Genomic DNA, 27,062 nt, shown 5'->3' with positions numbered 1-27,062 from the left:
TTTAGCCATAGTCCATGAGGGACCATGGGCATCTCCCTCTCTCTTAGAGAGAGGCAAGTGGTTATATTGCTTGAGGGCACCAGTGTACATCAAGCATGGGGTAAGGTAAAGAGACACTAGGCTTCCATGAAGGGCCTGCCAACAATTAAGAGGACAATTAAGCCCATTAACGGATCAATTGACTCTGATTTTTCATGGTCCTTCCAATCTTATAGTTGGTGTACAGGCGAATCAGCCAGGCAGACTTTGCATTTTCATGAAACATCATTCAAGGGCGGGATGAGGTTTCCGTTATTAAATAAAATAAAAATAAAAATCTGTGGACAGCATTTTTATCATTGATACGTTCAGGTGCCTGATTGTGATGCTTGGACATTCTTTTCCTGATTTTAAAAAACTTTATTTCATGGTTTTTGGGTCTGCAGCACCCTGTAGCAGCTCCCTCCCTTCAGGGAGCTTTCTCTCAGCACTTGCCCATGCCTGCAGTGACATCATCACCCACCGTCCACCCACCCCGGCAGCACTGAGCATTTCAGCAGGTGTTGCACACTGGCTGGCTGTTAATTGGCCAGCCAGCGTGAAATTGCCGTCGGGGGCCAATCGCGGTCAGCAGTCCGTTTCCAGACCGCTCCCGGGTCCACCGTTCGCGCCCACCCACCGAGCTGAAAATTCACGCCCAGATCTTAATAAACCTTTGTGTGAAGAAATTTTTCCTCAATTTCCCTCTCATTACCTCTGTCACTGATCCACTTGCCACAGGAAACATTTTCTCCTACGTACTCTGTCAAGCCCTTTCATAATTCTGAATAACTAACTTTCTCTAAGTCTAACCCCTTAATCTTCCCTGACCCAAGAATCTTCACCCAGCTTCTCCAATCTTTCCACCTAACTGAAATCCCTCATCCCTCATCCTGGTAAACCTCCTCTGTACCCTCTTCAGAGTCTTGATATCATTCTTAAAGTGTACAGGGTGCCCAGAATTGTACATAATATTCCAGCTGAGGCTTAACTATTTGAAGCGATGAAATAAATCAGGAACTTGTCACCATATAATGCCAGGTTTTGGCTTGTAGTGACAAGAAAAGACTGAGGAGGTGAGGAATTCCATAGTCCTGAGTCGCTGTGAAAGAATGAATAGACTATGCAATGAATTTTAATTTCAGCACCATGAGGATATAAGGGAGCTTTTTTAATAGTCAATTTAGTGTTAGAAAGAGCAAAAGTGTTCAGGAGAGTACTGGTTGTATTAGTAATGATAAATTGTAAAATGGCAGTAAGAAAATATTATATCAATACAGTAATTTAGCCAAACTGGCTATTGTATTCTTACATTGTTTTCATATTTTCGATTCACGGGGAGATGGATTTTTTGCCTTATCCATTTTGAGTGTTGTGGGAAAATTCCCCCAGAACATTTTTCCTTATTCGGGGTAATTTTCGATGTCTGATAGTGTATTGTGAACCAGGATCCTCTTCTACATCAGTCTCAATCTTCGTTGTCTTGAACTCACCCTCAGCTTCTGATGGAATTCCTTTGAGCCATCTGCCTGATTGAGATCACTGTTTAAATCTCAATCTAAACCTGACAGTTCTATTGAAACTCAGGTAGGAGACTAATGAAAACTGTCCTCTCACACTCAACCTCCAGGTAAAGAGGACTGTACTGTCAGAGAATGGTAATAGGGACACAAAGGAGTAAATTAGAGAAACTGAGCAATACAAAAATTAAACAGTGCTGATAAAATATGCAGAAAATAAAGAATGTTATTCAGGTAAGAATGTTACCCTCAGAAATTTCACTAATAAAATGAATATCTGTGTTTGTATCTTCACAGGCTTTATACATTCCTTGTCTCCCTCTCCCTTCTTTATGTTCCTATTTTTCACCAGAGTTTCAAAGTTTCCAGCTTTCATTTTATTATGGTAAACTTATTGCCTCCTACATGGTTTTACATGATTTTCTGCTGAATTTTACTTCTCTCAAGCTCTGTGTTAAATATTTACAGGATTGCAGTTCTGAGGTGGCAGCAGGATGTCTTCTCAGCAGCAGCTGTGCCTGAAAATAGAGCAGAATTCCACGAATTAGGCTCATTTTGTCCAGAAACATTTTCTACTAAAACACAAGTACTGCCAGAAATGTTAAATTCGAGTATTCCCTTTAGCCTTAGCTAGAATGTGGCTGTTTTCTGCACTGAAGTATACTCACACAGAACAATTCAAACTCCGGTTCAGTTCTCTTACTTAATGGCAGTTGTCACGGAAACCCAAACATTGCTTCATCAAATGCAGAGGCAATCTTCCTCGAACCACTTCTCAACAGATGAGGAAGGGAACAGAGTGAAGCAGCTGGACTCTTGAGGTAAGTATCTGGAGATTAGGGTGGAAACATAAGAAATTATGGTGTCAAAATGAAATAGATATATAAAATAGGTTAATTGATCTTGATCCTTGTAAAAACCAAATACTGTCATGATTGCAGCCATTCCAAAGTTCTTGGTTAAAATCTTCTCTAATGCTATTTCTTTCAAGCAAGACATCACCAAGACCTCAGTTGACACAGCTCCACCCCTCCCCCCACAAGAATGGGTGGATTGGGGGTGGGTGAGAAGGTAAAAATGTTAAAATTCTCATACTTGACTCCAACCTGCTTATTTCCCTTGTTGTGGAATTGGGAAACCTTTCATGTAGTGTAAAAAGGTGTCATGAGGTGTCACAAGGATGTGCTGCAATGATAAGTTGAGATGTGTCTGCTTTGTATTGAGAAACAAATCCAATGATTAGCCAAACATATTTTCATAAAGGCATTCGTCCTTGAATATACTACCAACAATTATTTTTGAGCTGCCCTTTCCCCCAAATATTTCAACCTTATTTGTAATTTGATCGGACCTTTCTCTCCAATTTCAGGTTATTGAAAATGTTTAAGAACATTTCCTTTCAGCAGAGCCCAGTTACTTTGGTTCTGGCATTAGTGGCTCTTCACGGTAAGCTACAGAAAAACAATCTATAATACCGAACCCTGTTGAATTTTAGACTGTACATAGTTCATTGAGCAGGAATAGTGTATAAAATCAACTTCTTCACATAAAGGGTAGTAGAAATCTGAAACTCTCCAACTATGGGCTGTGGGAGCTGGGTCAATTGAAGCTTTCAAGACTGAGATGGATAAATTATTTCTTAGCTAAGGGCATCAAATATCAAGGAATTGTGGAGCTAATGTGGGTGAATGGAGTTGAGGTGCCGATTAGACATGTTCTAATTGAGTGGTGGAACAGGCTCAAGTGGCTGAATGGCCTCTTCTATTTCCATGTAAATAAAAACAAGATACTACGGATTCTGGAAATCTGAAATAAAAGTAGAGAAGTGCTGGAAATGCTCGGCAGGTCTGGCAGCATCTGTGGAAAGAGAAACTTTAATTTTTCTAGTCGAATATGACTCTTTCTCAGAACTGGAATCATACTCAACTCAAAACATTTGGCATAGCTCCCCACCAGCATGTTTAAAGGCAAGGGGACTTGTAAAATTCGTGGTCTTCCCACTGCCTTCCCGCTCACTCCTGGCCATTTTATGGTGGGCAGGGAAGGCGTCAGGCAGTTGCTTGCCCTCACTTGGGCCTATTGAAGCCCTTATGTGGCCAACTAATGGCCACTTAAGTGCTTCATTCTGCCTCCACCACTATTTTACCCAGGATTAGGGGGAGGCCCAGGCTAGGTGGGTACACTGGCAGGCTTTAATGCTGGTGTCAGGGACCCATCAGAGGCACTCCCTCCTCCCCCATGGTTATATCCCCCCTTTAAGCTTACAACCCCTGGATTCTAAAACCTGGTCCCACCCATCCCCCTCCGACCACACACCCCCCCAACCCCACCAGTCCTCTGTTTTTGAACCAAAGATGCTGCCAGATGTGCTGAATATTTGCAGCACTTTCTATTTTTATTCATCTTTCCATGTTCTTGTGTTCCATAAGAATAATTCCTTTTGGAAGTGAATTTTGTAGAATAATGGGTTAATAATTATGATAATGAGAAAGTGATGTGTACCAAGATGCAACTGACATCAGCAGTCATGTGCAAGAGACTAAGAAGAAAGATAGAATAGTCTGTACACCTAGATACTTATTACATACACAGTGCAAATAAAGTAGTTTTGAAGAATACCTGAGTTAGACCTAAGTCAGTCATGAGTAGTGGGAAACCTAGATTAGGCCACAAGTTACCCAAAGAGAGGTCCAAGTACTATTCAAAGTGGGAACCAAACTACAAACCAAATTTGTCCTCTTGGATCTGTTTAGGTGTATGTACACAAAAAGAGGAATAGTGATTGCCCTTTGTTTTATGCCCCTCCAGAATATGCTCAAAAGACCACAGAGAGAAATTTGTTTTGTTAAAACTATCTGTGATGACTGCCACTTTAAGATCAGTTTAACTGAATAGGGGTCACGTAATTTATTCCCTCGCGCTAGCCACACATTGGTTGCACAAATCACGTGGCCCCTACTCAGTCGAACTGATCTTAAAGTGACAGTCATCACATCTTCGACAGGTAGAATTACAGTTGCTAACAAAATAATGTCAGTCAGGCCAGCTTTCTCTTGCTGCAGTTTCTGGCATTGTTCAAATGTTCAAAAGATTTGTTTGTCAGGAAGATATAATAATTCTCATAATGTTATTGGAATTTATTGTAAAATAGTGGAATCTATGTCTACATGTGTCAGTGTGTGAGAGACTTAATTGGATTAAAGGCAGCTGGTCTGAAGGCTTTGATGTAAACATGGTAAACATGGGGGAAGTTTAAAAGATGTAAAAGTACATTTGCATTTTTAAATAAACCAGACTAGATTTTTTTCAAAGGAGGAGTGAAATGTGTCACCTAGCCAGGTGAAGTTTAAAACAGTGTGTTTATTTTTCCCAAAGATTACTGGCAAAATTAGTACAATGATAAATCTTTATGATCAGGAAGGTAAAGTGTTTCTTCCATCTTCATTGCTGCACTGATACAACTTGTCCCTATAATGACTAATGCAATCATATCTAACTGTCTAAAATTGGTTAACACCTCACCTTGCAACTGGTTATATTGATCAAGTGGCAATATATTAGTACATAGAAGGTACAGCATAGAAACAGACCATTCAGCCCAACTGGTCTATGTCAGTGTCTATGCTCCAAATGAACTTTCCCCCGTCCTATTACATCTCACCCTATCCTTCTGTTCCTTTTTCCCCTCATGTACTTATCTAGCTTCCCTTTAAACGTGTATAGGCCATTCACCTCAGCTATTCCATGTGGTAGCAAGTTCTACATTTTTAACCTAAAGAAGTTCCTCCTGAATTCCCTATTGGACTGATTAGTGACTATCGTATCATTGTGACCACTGGTTTTGGATACTTCCACAAGTAGAAACATTTTCTCTACATCAATTCTATCAAGCTTCTTCAAAATTTTAAAGATTGATTTAGGTCACCCCTCAGCCTTCTCTTTTCTAGAGGGAAGAGTCCCAGTTTGTTTCAGTCTTTTCTCCCAGCTCTGGTATAATCCTTGTAAATCTTTTTTGCACTTTCTCCAGTAGTTCTATATCCATTTTGTAATATGGAGAGCAAACTATTGAGGGATTAATTCATGGGGATTAATTCCTCCAAAGATCCTTTTAGATTCTCTGAGCAGGATTTGGTAAGGACTATGCCTTTCCTGTTTTCCTGTCTATTAACTCCAAGGAGAGATGTTTGCTCCCTCAGGGTACCAACACAAACACCATTCTTATTCACAAGTGACATGATCCTTTTTACATATTTGCAACTGACAGTTCATTTTTTGTAGGTTGCTTATATTGCAGCCAGTGCACATGAAGGGCCCTTGATTGTTTGAAATGTGCCAGCTGTAGTTAGGATGAAAGATTGTTGTTATCTGCAGCAAGCTGGAGCCAGGTGCTGAAATTGCTCCTCAATTTAATCACCTGCAGAAAATGTTCAAAGAATAAGCTTCTGGAGAGAAACTTAATGCAATTTAACAAAAATAACATTCTGAATAAAGTTTGCTGATACATTTGGAGTACACTTAATCCTAACTATGTTTTTCAATTTTATATTTTTAGGTTCCTGCAATTCCCAAAACAGTAAGTTATATTTCCTACTAAATGGATAAGTGCATGTAATTAGCATATTTCTCATATTTTAATCAAAGCTATTTAATATAAATGTGGGGAGTAACTTAGCTTTATCTTTTACAATTTTCTCCCTTTCTATTCTAAAGAGAATCTTGCATTTATACAAAGTCTTTTCATTTGCTCAGGACACCCAAAAAACTTCACAGGAAATGACTTACTTTGAGGTGTAACTATAATTATTTTACATAGACTTTGCTGTTATAAAGGCTGGGGTAAAGTTCCATGGATGCCACCCGTCCTCTAGTACCACACAAGAGGAGTAACTTTCAACTGTCATCCTTGACTTGATAACTGTGAAGTTATCAAGCTGAGCCTGAAGTTGTTCTCACCTAAGCATTTAAGAATAACAGCTTGTGTTTATACAGCAGCTTCAACGCAGAAAAACATCCCAAATCACGTCATAGAGACATAATCACAAATTACATCACTTATGATGGTGTATAATTATTCATTATGCTCCTCGGCCTTTCTGCAACCTTTAGCACAGACCACCACACCATCCTTCTTCAGTGCCTCAGCTCTTGTCATCTACTTCCGTGGGATTGCCTTGCTTGGTTCCACACTTACTTATCCAATTGTAGCCAGAGTATCTCCAGGAATGGTTTAGCTTTTCACCCCTTCCAGAGTCCCCCAAGAATCAATACATGATCCCTTCCTCTTTACTTCCTTCCCTTTGACAGCATCATTGAAAACATGTTTAGCTACCACATGTTCGCTGATGAATTCCAGCTCTGCCTCTATCCCTCCACTGCATGTATGTTACCAGATTACTTATCTAACGTCAAGTCTTGGATGGAACAAAATTTCATCCACTTCAAAATAAGGAATACTGAAGCTGTTTAGCCCTTGCCACAAACTCTCTACTCTTGCTGCAAATCCCATCCACCTGCTGGTCACAGTCTTAGTTTGAGTCAGACCGTTTCAACCTTAGCATCCTATAAATCCTGAACTGATCTTTCAATCATATAACTTTTTCATCACAAAGACCACCTCTATCCACCTCCATAACATTGTTTATATCCATCCCTTCATCAGCCCATCTGCTGTTGAAACCCTTAAATGTGCAACTGCAATGTGAAATTGACAATTCCAGTAGTCACCTGACCAACTTCCTATCCTCAAGCATCCACAAATATGCTTATCCAAAACTCAGTTGCCACTCTCTTGCCCCACATCAAGTCCCATTTACCCGTCACTCCTGTGCTCATCACAAAGTGGCTCCTGGATTCTAATGCCTTCAATTTAAAATTCTCATTTTTGTATCTACAATCCTTCATGACTTCACCCCTCCTTATCTTTCAAACCTACAGTGCTACAACCTTCCCAGAACTATGGGGAGAATTTTATGGGTGCAGGCAGGCATGAAGCCGATCGCCACCCGTGATCAGCTGTGTGCTGCCATTTTACATGGGTGGGCCAATTAAAGCCCTCCCAGAATGATGTGCACCCGGTAGTACTCAGCGCTACCTGTGGGCAGAGGGAGGAGGGAGGGTCGAGGCCTGCACTCTTTCGCATTTGCACGCAAAAGAGCACAGAAACCTCCAAGAGGCACGGAGCTGCCTCAGGGGGATTAACTTCAGTTTTAAGGTTTAAAATAAAGAAAGTCAAAAATCATTTACACATGTCCCCTTATGTGACAGCGTCACATGAGCTGGACATGTTTATGAAATGTTTAAAAAATTTTTATTAATTCAGTAAATCCTTCATGAAACCTCGTCCCGCCCGCGGATGATGTTTCGTAAAAAATGTGAAGGCCGCCTGGGCTCCTTGCCTGTCCCCGCCAACCTTAGGGTCAATTTATTTAATTGGATTATTAGCGGAGTCAACTACTGGAACCTCGAAACTGAATATTCATCTTACGGAGTCAACAATACTGGAACTTCGCCTTTGACAGCTTAGCAGGCACGCAGCTGACTTCGGTGCGCGCCTGCCGAACGGAAGATCGGAATGATGCACGGTGACATTGGGGCGCATGCCCGACATCACCGTGCATCATTTTATGCATCAGCGTGCAGGGCCTGCCGCCGCTCGCCGAAGAGAAAATTCTCCCCTATGTCTTCTTCTGTCTCGGGCCTCTTGTGCATCGCCCCTCACTTCACTCCACCATTGTGCCTCACTGTGCTTTCAGCTGTATACCCTACTGAAATTCCCTCCTTAAATCTCTCCATCTCTCTCTCCTACTTTAAATTTCTCCTTAAAACCAACCTCTTTGCTCAAGCTTTTTGTCACAGTTCATAATGTTTCTTTCTTTGGCTTAATGTCCATTTTGAAACGCCTTGGGACATCCTTCAACATGATAGGAACTATATAAATGCTACTGGGGACAACAGAATTGTCAGAAGCAAAATCCTTGAGTTTTTATTTATTTTCCTCAGCTCAGGAATGTCATGGCTGGCTGCAACACTTCTAATGCTGCCCCCTCAGGTCAACAGAGTGGCCTCAAATTTGGGATTTTCCTGATCTCAACAGTTCAGTAAGCTTTAACTATAAAGTTATCTTGAAGTTGGGGAAGGTTAATCTCACTCAAGTTTGTGGCTGTTCGAGCCGGGGCTAAAATCTATTATACTTGTTGCCATAGGAACTGCTAATGTGTTTGTCACAATGAGAATTAATTCTTGAGGGAATTTCAGTTTGTTATAATGAGGCTAAAACTACACAGCTTTTGCTCAGTAAGTGTAGTGGCTTTCATTAATTTCTTCACAGCACCATTTTTCTATCTACACATTGGATTCCACATGATTGCAAACAACAGGATTGTAACTCTTTTCAGTACAAACCCGTTTCCATCTGTTTCAGATGAAGTTACATCGTTTGCCATTGTGAGATTTGAACTCTTGATACTCTTTTGAGTAAACCTGTTTCCATCTGTTTCAGATGAAGTTACATTGTTTCATAGTTTGCCATTGTGAGATTTGAACTCTTGATCTTGGGGTTACAAACCCAGTTCCATAACCACTTGGCTACTTAGGCCAAGCTTTTAACAACAGGATTGTAGACAAGGCAGGAACATTTACTGTCTGATTGATTGTTCATTGGCTTCAGGGGATGTAACTACACACATGAATGATGCTGAATTGGTGCAGAGAATCAATAACATATTTTCAAAATCTCAAAGCAAAATCATTTGCAACAATAGAGAGCTCCATTAAATCCCCTGAAATAAAAAAAAAACAAGAGCTTTTCTCTCCATATAAGGTCCTGGAATAATTTTATATTTGTGATAGCCATAAAACAATATTCCAAAACAATATGCTTCACTAAGCATTCTGCACATTCATTACACAGATTTACTTGTATATCCTCATTTTAAAAATTTGTTCTTGGGACATGGGTGTTGCTGGCTAGGCCAGCATTTATTGCCCATCCCTAATTGCCCTTGTTTAGAGGGCATTTAAGAGTCAACCACATTGCTGTGGGTTTGGAGTCACATGTAGGCCAGACCAGGTAAGGATAACAGATTTCCTTCCCTAAATGGCATTAGATGGGCTTTATGACAATTAACAATGGTTTCATGGTCATCATCAGACTTTTAATTCCAGATTTTTAATGAATTCAAATTCCACCATCTGCCATGGCAGGATTCAAACTTAGGTCTCCAGAGCAATACTTTGGGTCTCTGGATTACTAGTCCAGCAACAATGCCACTACACCATCACCTCCCCTAAATGTTTGTAGATGGCATTAAGTGAGAAGCACAGTAAAGTTGTGTAGCTGGGAGCAGTAAATTACAAAGGGATGTAGATAGATTATGTGAGTGGGCAACACTATGGCAGATGGAGTTCAGTGTGCAGATCCAGGAAAGACAATAGCAAGAGACTAGGAACTTTGGAGGAGCAAAGGTGTTTTCGGTGTTGAGTTTCACAGATCACTAAAAGCTAGTGTATAGGTTCAAAAACTAATCAAAAGAGCTAATGAAATTATAGAATGTTTTTTTTTATTGCAGTGGGGTTGGAATGTAAATTGGAGGCAGTGATGCTTTATTTGTACAGAATCTTGGTCAGTTCCCATCTGGAATACAACATTCAATTTTAGGAACATCAGGAAGGACATATTGGGGAGAAAGTACAGTACAGATTTACCAGGATGAAAGCTTAATTTGTGATGACAGGTTGCTTACATCTGGCTTGTATTCCCTTGAGTTTAGGAGGTTGAGGGGTGATTTAATCAAGATGTTTAAAATGATAAAGTGATTCAATAGGTTAGATAGAAAGAAACAATTTCCTTTGAAGGGGTAATCCAGAACAAGAGGGCATAATTTTAGGATTAGAACTGGGTAATTTAGGAGTAAATTTAGGAAGTACTGGGAAGATGGTGGCATAGTGGGATTGTCACTGGGCTAGTAATTCTGAGGCCCTGGCTAATGCACTGGTGACACAGGTCCAAATCCCACCATGGCAGCTGGTGAAATTTAAATTCAATGAATAAATCTGGAATATAAAACCAAGAGACTAGCCACTGAGACGTAATGGTGACCATGACAACTATCACTGATTGTTGTAAAAACTTGTCTGGTTCACTACTGTCCTTTAGGGAAGGAAATCTGCCATTCTTGCCTGGTCTGGCCTACTTGTGAATCTGATTGACTCCTTACTGCCCTTGAAATGATCTAGCAAGCCAGTCAGTCCAAGGGCAATTAGAGATGGCCAACAAATGCTGGCCTTGCCAGTGGCACCCACATCCCATGAAAAAAATAAAAAAACACAGAGGGCAATGAATAGTAGAATTCCCACCCCAAAAGGCTGAGGGTGTTGGATCTTTTGAAATTTTCTAGACTGAGATCAACAGATTTGTTTATTATGTAAAGGATATGGAACATTGGATTTGATGTACAGATCAGCCATTATCTAATTTAATGACACAAAGGACTCAAGGGCTGAATGTTTCTGTTCCACTGATTCATCAGTAAGTTGTGTTTTGACAGCTGATTTACTGTAATTTTTGGGAACTTTACTATACTTACCTTTAAAGAAATGACTTGTGTATTCTCTCTCTTTTTTAGCACCTGATACAGATATTGAACTCACACCTACAGACAATAGATTTACAGTAAGATTCTTCAAGTATCTCTGCTCCTTTTATTCAGGGCCAAGTACCCATAAATAATAGATTTCAAGTGTGCTTGGTCCAGTTATACCATCAAATGCCTTCCTATACTTCCTCTTGAGGAACGGATAATTTTACTAACAAATATCAGAAAAAAAGAACTTGCATGACCTCTGGACATTCCAAGCCACTTTCCAGCCTGTTTAGAAGTATGTTTTTGAAATGCAGTCACTGTTGTAATTGCCAATTTGAACACAGAAAGGTCTCACAAACAGCAAGGAGATTAATGACCATACAATTGGTTTCAGTGATGTTCTTTCAGGAATAAATATTGGCCGGGACACCAGGAGCACTCTTCTTTGAATAACAACGTGGACATTGGAGATGAAGACCTGAGACACATTCATGAATCAATTGGATGAGGGGAGTCTAAACTTTCAGAACAGGTGGCTGGATCCACACAGCACACTAAACATCTAAGCCTGCCATTCACTAAAATTTCATGCTCACTATATTTTAAATATCTCCCACCCCCACACAAACACCACATCATTTATTTACCTTTTTGCTTTTAGTGGCCTGGTAGGCTCACTTCTGCTACTTCCTCTTCAATTGCTTGGCCTAGTCCACTAACATTTATATCTTGCTGCTCTTTTGGTGCCATCTCTGCTTTTGTTGGTTCATGCAATCTAACTCCTAGTTGTCACTGTGCAGCTTTTTAAAATTCCTGGACTTACTGCTACACTTCAGTTAGCCAGGCATTGAAGACTAGAAGGCCCTAGATTTAACACACTTATAAGCTTCTATCTGTGTCCACTGCAGCTCAGCTGATAGTAATCTTGCCTCTGAATCACAAGGGCCAGGATATTGAGGTCGGTGAGCGAGGTGCAGGGCCCACTCACCGACGTGTAAAATGATGCGAGATGAAATTGGGCGGAACTCCCGATGTCACCCCGACTCATTTCAATTTTTGGGTCGCAGGGGCGCAGCTGAATCAGCTGTGCACCCACCGACCTGTCAACGGCCAATTGAGGCCATTTAAAAACTAATTCAAATAATTAATGGGCCTGCCCATCCAACCTTAAGGCTGGTGGGCAGGCCAGGAGCCCTGGCGGGCTTCAGAAAAAGCATGAAACCTCATCCATGGGTGGGATGAGGTTTCATGACGATTTTTAAAAATTTAATAAAAGTTTGATTTAAAGTGATGGACATGTCCCAACTCATGTGACAGTGTCACATGAGGGGACATGTCAGGGAAATTTTATTTTTGTACATTGACCATTTTTAAATTTGGCGCCGATCTCCCTGAGGCAGCACTTAGCCTCAGGGAGATGAGTGCGCTCTTTCGCGCACATGCGTGAAGGAGCGCACTCTCGGCTGAGGGAATCCCCCCGCACGTAGAGGGAGGGCGTAGCGCTTCCTGGCAGACGTCACGCTGGGCAGGCCTTAATTGGCCTGCCCACGTAAAATGGCGGCGCATCCCTGATCGGAGGCGTGCCTGCATGCGTCCGCTCCTGCACTTCTCCCCAGAATGCAGGTTTCCTGGGAGTCCATGAACTGACACAACTTATGATTGTATGGGACTATGTGCAACACCCTCCACCCCAGATCCCCACTGGAAAGTGGGAGGACTCTGTGTAGAGGGCCCTCCAGTGAGGACCTCCATCGCCAGATGGCAACAGGGTACGCCAAGGCATGTCCGGACAGTGGGCGAAGACAAGGAGGTGAAGGTTGTGCAACTGCAGCCCATATAGGAAACCCCTCAGCGCCGAGCTAAAAGGCACAGAGGGCATTTCCACGAAGCAGCTCACATTGTGGGGCTCCAGCTCCCGAGAATGGGTTTAGGGCTTAAGGCCAATGTGGAATTCCGTCTGAGCAGGGCTTCGCTCAGACGTGAGTCCACTGCACATATGAGCCTCCTTGAGACCTTGTATGACACTGGGGCCGAACATGACCATTCTAAGATCATGGATGGCAATGGCCATGAGCCGGACATCCAACAACACATGATGCACCAATTCCTGTGGAATCATCCAGCCCATTCCTCAGCCATCCAGTATGTCCCCGATTCAGGTCACCCCAGCTGCCACATCACTCCCTTCCACCAGCCACCTAAAATGGTGGAGATGCGGATTCCTGAGCAGCGGCTCTCTAACAATAGCCACTTTTCCTGACAGTGGAGAGGTGCGGCGCAAGGCGACCATGATCCAGACTTTGATCATGTCCTGGTATAAGATGGGTGGTGCCTGCAAAGAGCCACGAATGCTCCTCACGTCTACAAACAGGGTCTGCGCATCATAATTCAGGCTTTGCACCTGGTGGAAAAACTACATCGCCAGGGCACACCATCTAGGATGGGGCTCAATGTAAAGGTATCGCTGCAGGGCCTGAAAGTGGAAAGTTGGATCATATATAGGAGCACAACTGAATCCCCAGTTAATGTCCACCACCTGAATACAATTAAACATTCAATTAATGTACAATTATCACTATCTTTTTTATCTCTACCTTTTAGCCTATTTCGATCCCTTCCCCCCACCCCACCCCCACTAGGGCCATCTGTCACTTGCTCATCCTGCTTTCTCAATGTCACCATTAGCACATTCCTCAGCTAATATCACCACTGTCAACACCCCTTTGTCCTTTCATCTATGACATCTTTTGCAATCTCTTCTTTGCCTCCACCTATCACTGGCCGTCTATCCAGCTCTACCTGTCCCACCACGCCCCTCTCAACCAGCTTATATTCCACCTCATTTCTATATTTCTTAGTTCTGATGAAGAGTCATACGGACTCAAAACGTTAACTGTATTCCTCTCCGCAGATGCTGTCAGACTTGCTGAATTTTTCCAGCTATTTTTGTTTTTGTTACAATTATCACTTGTTCAGGATCGATGAGTTAAAATGCGCCTTTCACAGGACAAAGATTTGTGTAAGATGTTTGTTCATTTCATAACTTTCTAATGTTTCCTTAACTTCTTTGCTCCCTGAATAAAATTATATAGGGGATGATCATCCTCAGGGCGTCTCCAACTCCACCACTGTAACTTCAGCAAAAAGCTGCTTACACATTCCTTTTATTTATATTGCGCTTGTCTTTGATTTGCTGCTTGCAATATTGCTGTGTACATAAGACTAAATTTTGGGGATAGCCTTGGCCACTTGCTAAATTTCATTATCTACTGGAAAGGACCCTCCATTATAATAGATAATTAAAGTTACTCTTGCCAAGATTTTCATGTCCCACCAGCGGTGGGCATTATCACAGGCAGGACAGGGAAATTTGGAGAGTGGCCAATAGTGACTTTAGGATATTAAAGGATATTTTCTGTATTGTTTGTTCAAATAAAATCCAATGCATCATTTTGGGAATTTGTAGTCACTACAGCACAGGATTTGCCTGTGCTAATGCTTCGACTGGAGTTGTCCCCTGTACTCTCGTTGCCTTGCCCTATCCCTGTGTTACTTAACATTCTTTCACTTCAAATACTTTTATAATTCTCTTTTTATGAAATATCCGATCTGAAACAAAGCTGTACAAAGGGCAGCAGGTATAGATCTGATGATGAAATTCAAATTTCTCCACAATTTGCAGGGAGCCACAACCTCTGTACGAAGGACTGAAACCTCTTGTTACTCATGCAATGCCACTGAGAACTGTGCTGAGTATCAGCTTGCCAACTACACAACAGAAAAATGTGAAGATGCCAATGCTGGCTGCTGGGTACGTCTATAGTTAGATTCACTTTGTCTTTATTCCAAATGCCAGTACAGTACATAGCTTCTATCTTCTGTGCAATAATGCCTTAGACCTGGGTGCTACAATATAGGCTCAACAACTGAATTCAAGGTAAAAACAAAAAAACTGCGGATGCTGGAAATCCAAAACAAAAACAGAATTACCAGTTTTTCCAGGTAATTCTGTTTTTGAACTGAATTCAAGGGGTGGATTAGCATAGCCATTTTCTTTTACACTAATGGTCAGCTCCACAGTACTTTATTAGCAGATTAATTTAAGTAAAAGCATGGAAGACCTCCAACACATTGTGCAGTGTGATAACGATGCAAATAGATGCTCACCATGGTGAAGAAGCACTACAGGATGAAAGAAGGAAATAACTGGCAGCTTGGGAGGGTTTGAGATGCTCATCGCTGAAGGATTAAATTTAAATTCATCTGCTCAATGAAGACATACTAATGAAAGAAGCAGACAGCCAAATCCTAAATCTAAGCAATCACTGGATAGAAATTGTATTCAATTACTTCCTATACTGAGATTAAAGGTAATTACTCAAACACCACAACATATTTCTAGCTCTGGCTAGAGGGAGTTCACTCTAAGGTAAACTTTTTTTTATTCTTTCATGGGATGTGGGTGTTGCTGGCAAGGCCAGCGTTTGTTGCCCATCCCAAATTGCCCTTGAACTGAGTGGCTTGCGAGGCTACTTCAGAGAGCAGCTAATAGTTAACCACATTGCTGTGGATCTGGAGTCACATATTTGTAGGCTAGACTGGGTAAGGATGGCAGATTTACTTCCCTAAAGGACATTAGTGAGCCAGGTGAGTTTTTATAACAATTGATGATAATTCCATGGTCACCATGGACTAGTTTACAATTCCAGATTTTATTAATTGAATTTAAATTCTCCCAGCAGCCATAGTGGGATTTGAATCCATGCCCCAGACGATTAGCCTAGGTATCTGGATTACTTGTCCAGTGATATTACCTACGCCACCATCTCCCTCATCTGCTGTTTTCTTTTCACCTCCCTTGGTGCTGTGAACCTATTCAGTTAATATTTCACAGTTCTGGAGGCATGCCATACTCTCAACTTTTGGACACTTACCTCCTTTACTCTGATGAAGGCAGTTTATCTTAGAATTAGTTAACCAGGAGTAGGCCATCTTGTCCCTTGAGCCTGTTCCACCGCCACTTAATGAAATCATGGCTGATCTGCAACCTAACTCCATATACCCAGTTTCTCCCAATATCCCTTAATACTTTTCATTAACAAAAATAATCAATCTTAGATTTCAAATTAACAATTGCTCTAGCAACAAATGTCATTTGTGGATGAGGTTTCCAAACTTTGTGTGTAGAAGCGTTTCCTAATCTCAATACTGAAAGGTCTGGCTCTAATTTTTAGTCTATGGCCCCTAGTCCTAGATTCCCCAACCAGCAGTCATTGTTTCTCTATATCAACCCTATTTGTTCCCCTTAATATCCTGAAAACTTTAATCAAATCAATCCCTAACCTTCAAAATTCCAAGAAGCACAACCCTAGTTTGTATAATCTCTCCTGGTAATATAAACCTTGGAGTTGAGATTTCATTCTGGTAAATCTATGCTGCAATCTCTCCAAAGCCAATATTTTGTCCCTAGGGTGTGATGCCAACAACTGCTCACAGTACTCCAGATGTGGTCCAACCTGAGTTTGCTTAGCTGCAACATAACTTTTCTATCCTCTTGTATTCTATTCCCCGAGATATAAAGGCCAGCATTCCATTTGCCTTTTTGATTATTGTCTGTACCTTGTTGTGACAGGGTGAGGACAGGTGCAAGGATTCCCCCACTTCTCAGTTGATTGTAACGGGGTCTTTTGAAATTTGTACGGGTGGATGTGCCAATTCAGTGTATGTACTTGGCTATTTATGTGCTGATTGTAAAGAACTTTCTTGAGTTTAAACACAAATGGGGCTAGTTTTTGTTGTGCTAAAAACCCACCCAGGTAAATTTATTAAAATATTAAAAAAGATAAACACATATCCTGACAGTTGTAACACAAAACACACACAAGCATGCAAAATACAAGTTACAAAGTAGAAGAGGTTAACTTGTGGCCAAATTAAGACTCAACGATAAAAGGCAAAGATATAAAGAGTTCACTGATTATGAGTCCTTCACTGTTGTTCGTGGCTGAGGCAGTTCTTAAAGCGCAGTCCTTGTTTTTTTTCCTGGAACCACTACTTTGGAATTTGAAATCTTCTTTAGAATTTCTCTGTCTGCTGTCCACAGTCTGATATAAGCAGGCAGGGTTCACTTTAGTTGAAAGAGAGAGAGGCAAGCAGCGTTGTTGCTGCCTTCGGATGTTCCTTCTCTAGACTGCCCCAAAACAAAAGCAGGATTTTGTAATAAAAGATATTTAAAAATGGTGATCACACGACCTCTCTTTCCATAATGATTGAGTATTCCACAGAAGGTAATTGATTAGCTCATGTCTGGTTAGACCTTGGCTATTGAGTTATGGCCTAAGTGATTAATTTTAATGCCCAAGACATAATTTCTGATTGATTGATTCAGTCTTTCATGTAATGAGCTAGGAAGAACATATCAACCCCTCCAAGGTACCCATTGTCTCTGTACACTCTCCATCTCCAGCCTGATAGATGATGTAAATTGTGGTAGCCATTTTAAGTTTCAGTCCATCTTTGAAATAATCCTTGACATCAGCAGGTGTGAAATTCCACAGGAGGGTTGACTGCACATGTCTTAATTGTAGTTCACATTGGAAACTTCCAGAAACTTGACCAAATTGCAGTTGCAGGCATGTCAGGTGACCTGTGGTAGTCAGGATCTTTGTTTTAACAGTTGAAATTGCCTTTTTAACACATTCCACTTGAGTCCAGCAGATGAAATTGAAATTTAATATTTGACATCAGCACACCCTAATGACAATTTAAAGATCTATGTACTTGAATCTCCAAGTCTCTTTAGACCTCCACTGTTTCTAGCTTATCAGCAAAAAAAGCACCCTATTCTATCCTTTTTACATTTGAATTGGATTAACTCACAGTAACCTACATTGAAATTAATTTGCTACAAGTTTTGCCCATTCACTTAATCTATCAATATCTCTTTGTAATTGAATGCTTTAATCTACACTGCGTTAATGATGCCTATTTTTATGTCATCATCAAATTTGGATTTGTGGCTTTCTATTCCATTATCTAAGTGGTTAGTAAATGCAGTAAATAGTTGAGGCCCCAAGATAGATCCTTGCAAGGCATCATTCATCACATCCTGCCAATTAGAGTACCTGCCCACTATCCCAATTCTTTTTCTCTTGCCAAACAGCTAATTTCCTAAACAAAATGATAATTTCCCTTCAATGCCATGAACTTCAGTTTTAGCTAGCAGTCTCTCACGAGGGATTTTACCAATTATCTTCTGGTAGTCCAGCTAAGTAACATCCATAGATACCCCTGTCTACGACTTTAGACACCTTTACAAAAAATTCAACCAGGCATCAGTTACTCTTCGTAGTTTCATGCTGGCTTTCTCTGATCAGTTGAAAGTTTTCAAAGTTTTCAGTCATCCAATATAAATAATGGACTCTGGCAATTCCCTGACAACAGATGTTAGGCTAATTGGTCTATAATTCCCTGGGTCTCCATCTATCTCCTTTCTTAAATAGCAGAGTGATATGTGCAATTTTCCAATCTAAAGGAATGGTTCCCAAATCGAGAGATCTTTGGAAGATTACAGTTCGGGCATCTATAATGTTCTCTCCAACTTCCTTTGAAACTATGGGATGGAAGCCATGTGGTACTGGGGATTTGTCACTCTTTCATGCCATTATTTTTGTCATCACTGTTCTTTTGCTTACATTAATTTTGGTGAGTCCCTGTCCCTGATCCAATATTGGTTTCTCTGTGATGTTGACCTCTTCCTCTACTGTAAACATTGATGCACAGCAATCATTCAGCATGTCCATTGTTTTTCTTTTTACTGACAATATCACTGTTATCAGTTTCAAGGGGCTCATATTGCCCCTTTTCCTCTTTTTCCTAATTGTAAAAAGCTTTGGTGTTGATTTTGCTATCCCTTGCAAGTTTCTTTTCATAATCCTTTTTGTATCTCTATTTGTTTTGTCATCCTTTACTAGTCTTTGTGTCTTTCTCATTCACCATGTGCTATATTTTTAAGTTCTTGTATGCTTTTTTTCTAGTTTTGTTGTCACTTATCTCTTTAATTGTCCATTGTTGCCTTTTTTGGCAAATAAAGCTCTTGCTGTTAGCGGTATAAACAGGATCATGTTAATTTTTTTCCAAAAATATACTTTATTCACAAAATTTATAAAAGCACATTAGAAGACATTTCAAATTGAATATTACAGAAAGTGTAATAAGATTGAACTTCTCTCCATACAGCATGTTCCACTTTGTGGCGCTTCAATACAATTGCAATACTCTTCGTATTCATAATATACGTTCCATGTCAGGCATATAGTCCGGGAAGTTCCAACAGTTTCTAGCCATTTGGTGTACTTTGGCTGAAAGGCCCTGGAGAGTGACTTTTCCCTGTTGTGCCTCTGCGGTTGCTGCCCTAAGCTTTAGTACATCCCTCAGCACGTAGTCCTGGAACTGGGAATGTGCCAGTCTGCAACTTAGTTGAGGACTGCTCTGTACTGGAAGACCAGCAGGTTTTGGGTAAACCAAAGTGTGTCTTTCACTGAGTTGATGGTCTTCCAGCTGCAGTCGATGTTTATTTTGGTGTGCGTCCCTAAGAACTGTGCTCTGTGCAGCACAGAGTCCTGCTGCTCAGGATGAACCTTGATAAAAACCACTGTATTGCTCTGCAGACCTTCTTTGTAAAGGTATATTCCAGAAAGAGATAGGCGATGGTCTCTTCCCCATCACAGCCACCTTGAGGGGAGCATGCAGAGGGGGTGAGACTCCGATTATGTTGGAAGGATCTGACAGGGAGGGCCTTTCAAACCACAAGTCATGCTGTGTCTTGGTGCTTGTTTGAAAGTTTTGGCAATAGGCAATGTGCCAAATGACTTTCCTACTCAGGGAACCATCCAACAGGATCTACCATCTCCTTTCCTCGCAGGGCCTCCTGGACATTAGGTGTGGATCATTGACTGATGGACATGTGGTCAGAGGTGCTCTTCTGCATAAACTTTTCTATGAAGGATAGGTGGTGTGGCACAGTCCAATGGTTTGCAGCATTCCATGGCAACATGGCCAGACCAATCCTTTGCAACACCAGGGACAGGTAGAACCTCAGTACGCAGTGACACTTGGTGTTTGCATACCGAGGATCCACGCAAACCTTGATGCAGTTACACGTAAAGGTGGCGATCAGGATGAGGGTGTGTTGGGTATGTTTTCTCCCCCCTTTATCTAAAGATTTGTACATCATGTCCCTGCAAACACAGTAATTTTTAACTTCCAGATAAAGTGGAAGACAGCACAGGTGATTGCCACAATGAAGAAATGAGGAATGGGCCCAGACCTGTACCACATACAGTAACACCATGAGCGCCTTGCACCTAATGACCAGGTTCTTACCCGCAACGGAGAGGGAGCATTGCTTCCACATGCCGAGTTTTTGTTTTACCATAGCTACTTGTTCCTTCCAATTTTTAGCTCATGCCCCGGCCACTCTGAACCATATCCTCAGCACCTTCAGGTGGTCTGACCTGAAGAGGACAAAGGATTGATCAGTTCAGTTCTCAAAGAACATGGCCTTGCTCTTGCCACAGTTTACCTTGGCGCCTGAGGCCTGTTCAAACTGGTCAGAGATGCTCATCAGTTTGTGCACAAATAGTGGATCTAAGCAGAAAACAGTGACGTTGTCCATGTAAAGGGAGACTTTGACCTGAGTGCCTCCACTACCTGGTATTGTCACCCTACTTATGCCCACATCTTTCCTGATGAATTTGGCAAAAAGTTCGACATAACACATCAACAGGGAAGAGAGGGTAGCCCTGCCTGACTCCAGATTTGATTGGAAACCTTTCCAATTTCCACCCATTGATTGAAACTGTGCTACTGATGTTTGTGTAGTGTAGTTGTATCTAATTGGTGGTTCCCTTCCCTAACCCCATTTTGGAGAACACATACTTCTTGTAACTCATTTGTTACAAAACAATTAAACTAAATTAACAAAATCAGGGACAAAGTAAAAGGCAGCCCCTTAAAGGGAAACTGCAAAAACAAAAGACAAAATTTAAAGGAAACTTACAAACATTAAACCAAAATGTGATTAAAGGGGTCAATAAAGCATCCCAGTCCCCGCGGTGCCCACTGAGCATGGAAGGCCTCGACGGTGCCAGCGGAACCGCATGCTCCCTCTCTCCCCCTCCAGGGACACTAGGCAGCAAACGTAGTCACGGAAGAGGGGCAGACAGTTGGGCTGGATGACCCCCTCGTTCGCCCGCTGCCTGGACCTGTTGATGGCCAACTTAGCCAGGAGCAGGTTCATGAGGAGGTCCCTCCCCGCACCACGTGACCAAAGATCAGGAGCGTGGAACTGAAGTGCAAACGAAACAAAGCAAAAGGTTTTTCAAATAACTAAAAAGGGGGTGCAGCCTACAACAGCTTACATATGCTTGGTGCACAGACTCCACAAGGCCACAAAAAATGCAGGCATCTTGGGAGTCTGTGAACCAACACATCCCATGGATGTACAGGACTACCATTTGCAACACCCTCCACGCCAGGTCCCCAGTGGAAAAGAGGAGGACACCCCCGTAGAGGGCCCTTCACTGGGGATCTCCACCGCTGATTGGTAACAAGGCATGCCAGGGTGTGTCCGGACGGTGGGCGAGGGCAAGGAGGTGGAGGGTGTACAGCGGCAGCCCAAACAGGAAATCCCTCTGTGCTATGCTAAAGGGCAAGGAGGGTATTTCCGCGAGGCAACTCAGGTTGTGGGGCTATGGCTCCTGAAGGAGGGGTCGGGGCTTGGGGTAAATGTGGAATTCCGTCCAAACAGGGGTACACTCAGATGGAAGACCACTGCCCACCTGTGTCACCTCGAGTCCCAGAATGATGTTGACGTTGACCACGACTGTCCGAAGGTCATGGATGGTATTGGCTGCGAGCTGGACATCCACCAATGTGCCAATTTCTGTGGGAGCATCCTGCCCAATCCACCACCACCCAGCACATCCCTGATCCTGGTCACGCCAGCAGCCACAGCCCTCCTCTCTGCCAGTCACCGAAAGTGGTGGAGGTGCAGATTCCTGAGTAGCGGCTCTCTGATGATAGCCGCTACTCCTGGCTGTGGAGAGCTGCAGCGCAAGGAACCATATTCCAGACTTTGGTCAGGTCCTGGTAAAAAATGGGCAATGCCTACAAGAAGCCATGAAGGCCCCTCAGGTCATAGAGTCATAAAGGTCTGCAGCACAGGAAAAAGCCCTTCGGCCCATCGAGTCTGCGCTGGTCAAACAAGTACCTAACTATTCTAATCCCATTTGCCAGCACTAGGTCCATAGCTTTGTATTCCATGGCATCGTAAATGTTATGAGGGTTTCTACCTCTACCCATCTTTTCAGGCAGTGAGTTCCAGATTCCCACCACCCTCTGGGTGAAAAAGTTCTTCCTCACATCCCCTCTAAACCTCCTGTCCCTTACCTTAAATTTATGCCCCCTGGTTAGTGATCCCTCCACCAAGGGGAAAAGTTCCTTCCTGTCTACCCTATCTATGCCCCTCATAATTTTATACACCTCAATCATGTCCCCCCTCAATCTCCTTTGCACCAGGGAAAATAACCCCAGTCTATCCAATCTCTCCTTATAACTAAAACTCTCCAGCCCAGGCAACATCCTGGTAAATCTCCTCTGCACTCTCTCTAGTGCAATCACATCCTTCCTATAATGCGGATTCCAGAACTGCACGCAATACTCTAGCTGTGGCCTAACCAGCGTTTTGTACAGTTCCAGCATAACCTCCCTGCTCTTTTATTCTATGCCTCGGCTAATAAAGGCAAGTTTCCCATATGCCTTCTAATCCACCTTACCTGTCTGTCCCACTACCTTAAGGTACTGGTGGGCATGCACACCAAGGTCCCTCTGATCCTCGGTACTGCCCAGGGTCCTACTATTCATCGTATGTTCCCATGTCTTGTTTGTCCTGCCCAAGTGCATCACCTCACACTTATCCAGATTAAATTCCATTTGCCACTGATCAGCCCATCTGACCAGCCCGTCTGTATCCTCCTGAAATCTAAGTCTATCCTTCTCAGTATTTACCACCCCACCAATTTTCGTGTCATCCGCGAACTTGCTGATCAACCCTCCTACATTCAAGTCTAAATCGTTTATATATACCACAAACAGCAACGGACCCAACACCGATCCCTATGGAACCCCACTGGACACAGGCATCCAGTCACAAAAACACTCCTCGACCATCACCCTCTGCTTCCTGCCACTCAGCCAATTCTGGATCCAATTTGCCAAATTGCGTTGGATCCCATGGGCTCTTACCTTCATTATCAGTCTCCCATGCGGGACCTTATCAAAAGTCTTGCTGAAGTTTAAGTAGACTACGTCAAATGCATTGCCCTCATCTACACACCTGGTCACCTTTTCAAAAAATTCAATCAAATTGGTCAGACATGACCTCCCCTCAACAAAACCATGCTAACTGTCCTTAATTAATCCCTGCCTCTCCAAGTTTAGAGTAATTCTACAAACAGGAGCTGCAACTCATAATTCAGCCCTTGGACCTGGCGGAAAAAGTGCATCGCCAGGGCACATCCATCATGTGAGTGTGTGATATTCTGTGAAAGGCCTTCTCCTGATTCAGGCTGATGAGGCAGGTCATCCCACTGTCCCGCACATTGGCAATCATGTCTCTGACTAGCATGAGGCTATCAGAGATCTTCCTCCTGGGTACAGAGCAGGTCTGGTCAGTGTGGATCACCAACTCCAGAGTCAAGTCCTTGACCCAACTATCAATGACCTTGGACAGAATTTTGTAATTCACATTCAGCGGTGAGATGATTTGCCAATTTCTGATTTCCTCCCTTTCCCTTCCACTTGTGGATGAGCATAATGATGCCTTTCCTCATGGATTCTGACATGCTGCTGGCCAGAAGCACTCTCATACACTTCCAGCAGGCCTGGGCGGATCCAGTCCCACTGAGTCAAATACAACCCAGGCAGCAAACCATTGCTTTCGGGAGTTTTGCTTTTGTCAAAGGATTTAACAGCCTTAGTCAGTTTGGTCCCGTGTACTGTCATCTAAGATCTCTGTGATGGAGGACAGGAAGGACTGAGAGGCTGTACTGTCTGAGGACTTCACGTCATAAAATAATTTTCTGATCCTCAAAATGTCAGACTATGATGTCGTTACTGAGCCATCTACTTCCTGATCTTGGAGGCCTCTGCAGAAAAGGGTGAAGCCTGCTGCTCTTCACCTCTTGGAGATCTTCCTTGAGATCGACTGCAACTGGATCAGATTCTGCATGATTTTCTGAAGTTGGGACATTTCCCTCAGTTCCTCTAAGCCTTCTGAACACCTCTGAGGACGAAGAACCTCTTGATGTTCATCCTGATCACTTCCCACCAGTGTGTCTGAGACTCAAAAAGGGGTCTCACGGTTCTCCAACCTTTGTAATCCCTTTTGAATTCCTCAACATTTTCTGGGGTCAGCAAACTCATGTTCAACTTCTATGTTCCCCTAACCAACCATCTGGTCTTCCTGTAAGTGTCAGTCAGCCAGTGGGAGGCTTGACGCTGGTGGATCTGATGGTGAATGCACAGGACACAAACAGGAAGTCTATTTGGGAACAGCTAGATATATCTGACCTCAACCAGGTGTATCTATGCGGTGCTCCTTCTGCAGGATTGTTGAAAACATTTTGCAGCTTGGCATCTTTTCCCATTTCCATCAGGAGTCTGGATGTGGCGTCTAGTTTGCTGACGGCTGCAATTACGAAATCGATCATGCGATTGAAGTCACTGCCCAGAACGACTGGCTTAGCCATGGGAGCTGCTGAAAGACGGACAGCCACTCACAGTTTTGAGCTGGAGCATACAGGTTAATTAATCAGAATTAATCAAACCATTTTTGTACATTTCATATACTACGAGGAGGCATCACCTCCTTAACTGATGATGGTGAAGTTACCTCCCGCAGCAGAATACCAGGGAATAATTTCTTCCTGACTAAATCGATGGTGGCCCATGGGACCACCATTGCTTGTAAGAGCTGAGGTGCGGTATTCTCCTCTCCTGCAGAAGCGGCAGGTCAGTTTTGACCTTGGCAAGGAAGGTTGAAATACATTGTGTAATATATTTTACAGTATGCACGTTAATGGAAGCTATTTTAAACTTTAAAGTATTTCGTCACTTACCAGACCCATTGTCTTTGAACACCTCTCACTGATCTTCTGTCATTTTACCCATTAACAAACCTGTCTGGTTTACTGTGGGCAGTCTGTCTCATCACACTGAAGTCAGCCGTACCTAAATCTAGGATCTTTGTAGCTGTTTCGCGTTTCTTCCTCTCAAACTTTATGTTGAATTGATTCTATTATGACAGCTTTTAGATAAATGTTCACACATCTTCTGGCTGTTAACTAAATCTGGCTCATTATTCTTTACTAAATTCAATATGGCACACCCTCTTGTTGGTTCATGTTCCAAGACACAAAGAACTCTCTTGTACTTTGCTCCAAGTGGCAATATTTTTAATTTGTGAGCCTGGGTAGGCTATTCAATTATACAGGAGAAAGAGAGGAATGTCACAGTTAGGCATGGTGCTATGATTACTGCATATCCATACAGCAAAGATCACTGAATGATGATGATTAGGACAGCAGAGCTCTGGCTGATTATTATACCCCTCCATAACTGAAGGGCTAACATAACAATTCCAGTTGAGGTCAGCTGACTCATCACAGACCAAAGGTAATTAAACCAAAGGACCCTCATAGGCTATATAGCTCAGTGGGACATTGACTCACTAAGGAACCTTAAAAGTACACTCTCAATTAGAAAGTCTTAATCTACAAATGTTATAAACTCACTATTTACTCAGAAAAATACAAGTAGTATTTCACTTGATATTCAGGAAAATGTTATTCCTGGTCCTAATCTCCTAAAAGAAGATTACGAATTCTTTGCCATTATATACTGCATGTCTACACTTGAATTAAAGAGGCAGTAATGGATATGGATAGGAGGTCTTTTGGTGCAGTGGGTAGCATCCTCACCTCTGAGCCAGAAGCTCCGGGTTCAAGTCCTAGACTGGGACTTGGTGACCATGGAAGGTGCGTTCGTAATGTAGCCAAACAGGTTGATTATCATGTAAATCCTTCCAATACACCTATGGCAGATGGTAAGAACAGGAGAGTTTCCTGGTCAACCATGCTTGATGTGGAATGGCACCACTTAAGCTATAGCCTCTGGTGATAGGCTAATGAACTGTTCCAGGAAAAATTACTATGGAAACAGATGGATGCATGTCTGCCTCATGTGTCATTAGACATGGAGAAGCCTCTAAATGGATATACTAGCATTGTTGTTATTTACTAGTAATACAGGAAACATGAGTTCACACCACACCTTGGTAATCTGAGAATTTGAATTCAGAAATTACCATGAAGCTATCAAATTATCATAAAAGCCCAAGTGATTTGCTAATGCCCTTTCTTTAGGGAAGGAAACTTGCTGTCCTTACCTATAGTGGCCTATATGTTACACTGACCATATATCAATATGGTTTTAATTGTCCTCGTGGCCTAGGAAGTCAATCAGTTGTTTCAAACTGGTAAAAAATAAGAAATTTTCATGCGACCTAGGCATCGAATTAAGATACAATAAAGGTACTCCCAATCCAGTCAACCATGCACAGTCCACCTCATTAATATCTGGGAATAGCTACACTACAGACAAGTTAAGGAACAGACTGACATGGTCATACTGACAGAATCATACCTATCAGCCACTATCCCATTCTCCTCCATCACCATCCTCAGGTAAATCCAGTTCCATTATTACTAAGAATGACTTGATAATAAGTCATCTGCTCTTCTACAATCTATAATAAAAGATATCATTTGTGTCATCTGTATGAGGATACCAATTTATTCAGTAAGGTGGAGAAAATATTGTG

The 27,062-nt window shown here is 42.2% G+C and overlaps 1 long non-coding RNA gene across 2 annotated transcripts in view; it reads right to left on the bottom strand.

Annotated features, from left to right (window-relative positions):
* Positions 1-1,116: 1,116 nt before the first annotated feature.
* Positions 1,117-27,062, bottom strand: part of LOC121288622 — a 35,970-nt gene continuing 10,024 nt past the window's right edge. For both annotated transcript variants that reach the window (XR_005945397.1, XR_005945396.1), the window contains 2 exons: positions 2,207-2,367; positions 1,117-2,056 (listed from right to left, as the gene is read on the bottom strand). This is a non-coding gene — a long non-coding RNA (uncharacterized LOC121288622). The remainder of the gene's footprint in view (positions 2,057-2,206; positions 2,368-27,062) is intronic.

Source organism: Carcharodon carcharias, chromosome 15 (assembly GCF_017639515.1).
Source record: "Carcharodon carcharias isolate sCarCar2 chromosome 15, sCarCar2.pri, whole genome shotgun sequence".
Lineage (NCBI taxonomy): Eukaryota > Metazoa > Chordata > Chondrichthyes > Lamniformes > Lamnidae > Carcharodon > Carcharodon carcharias.
Note: the sequence above shows the minus strand (reverse complement) of the source record. Positions and strands in the feature narration are given on the sequence as shown.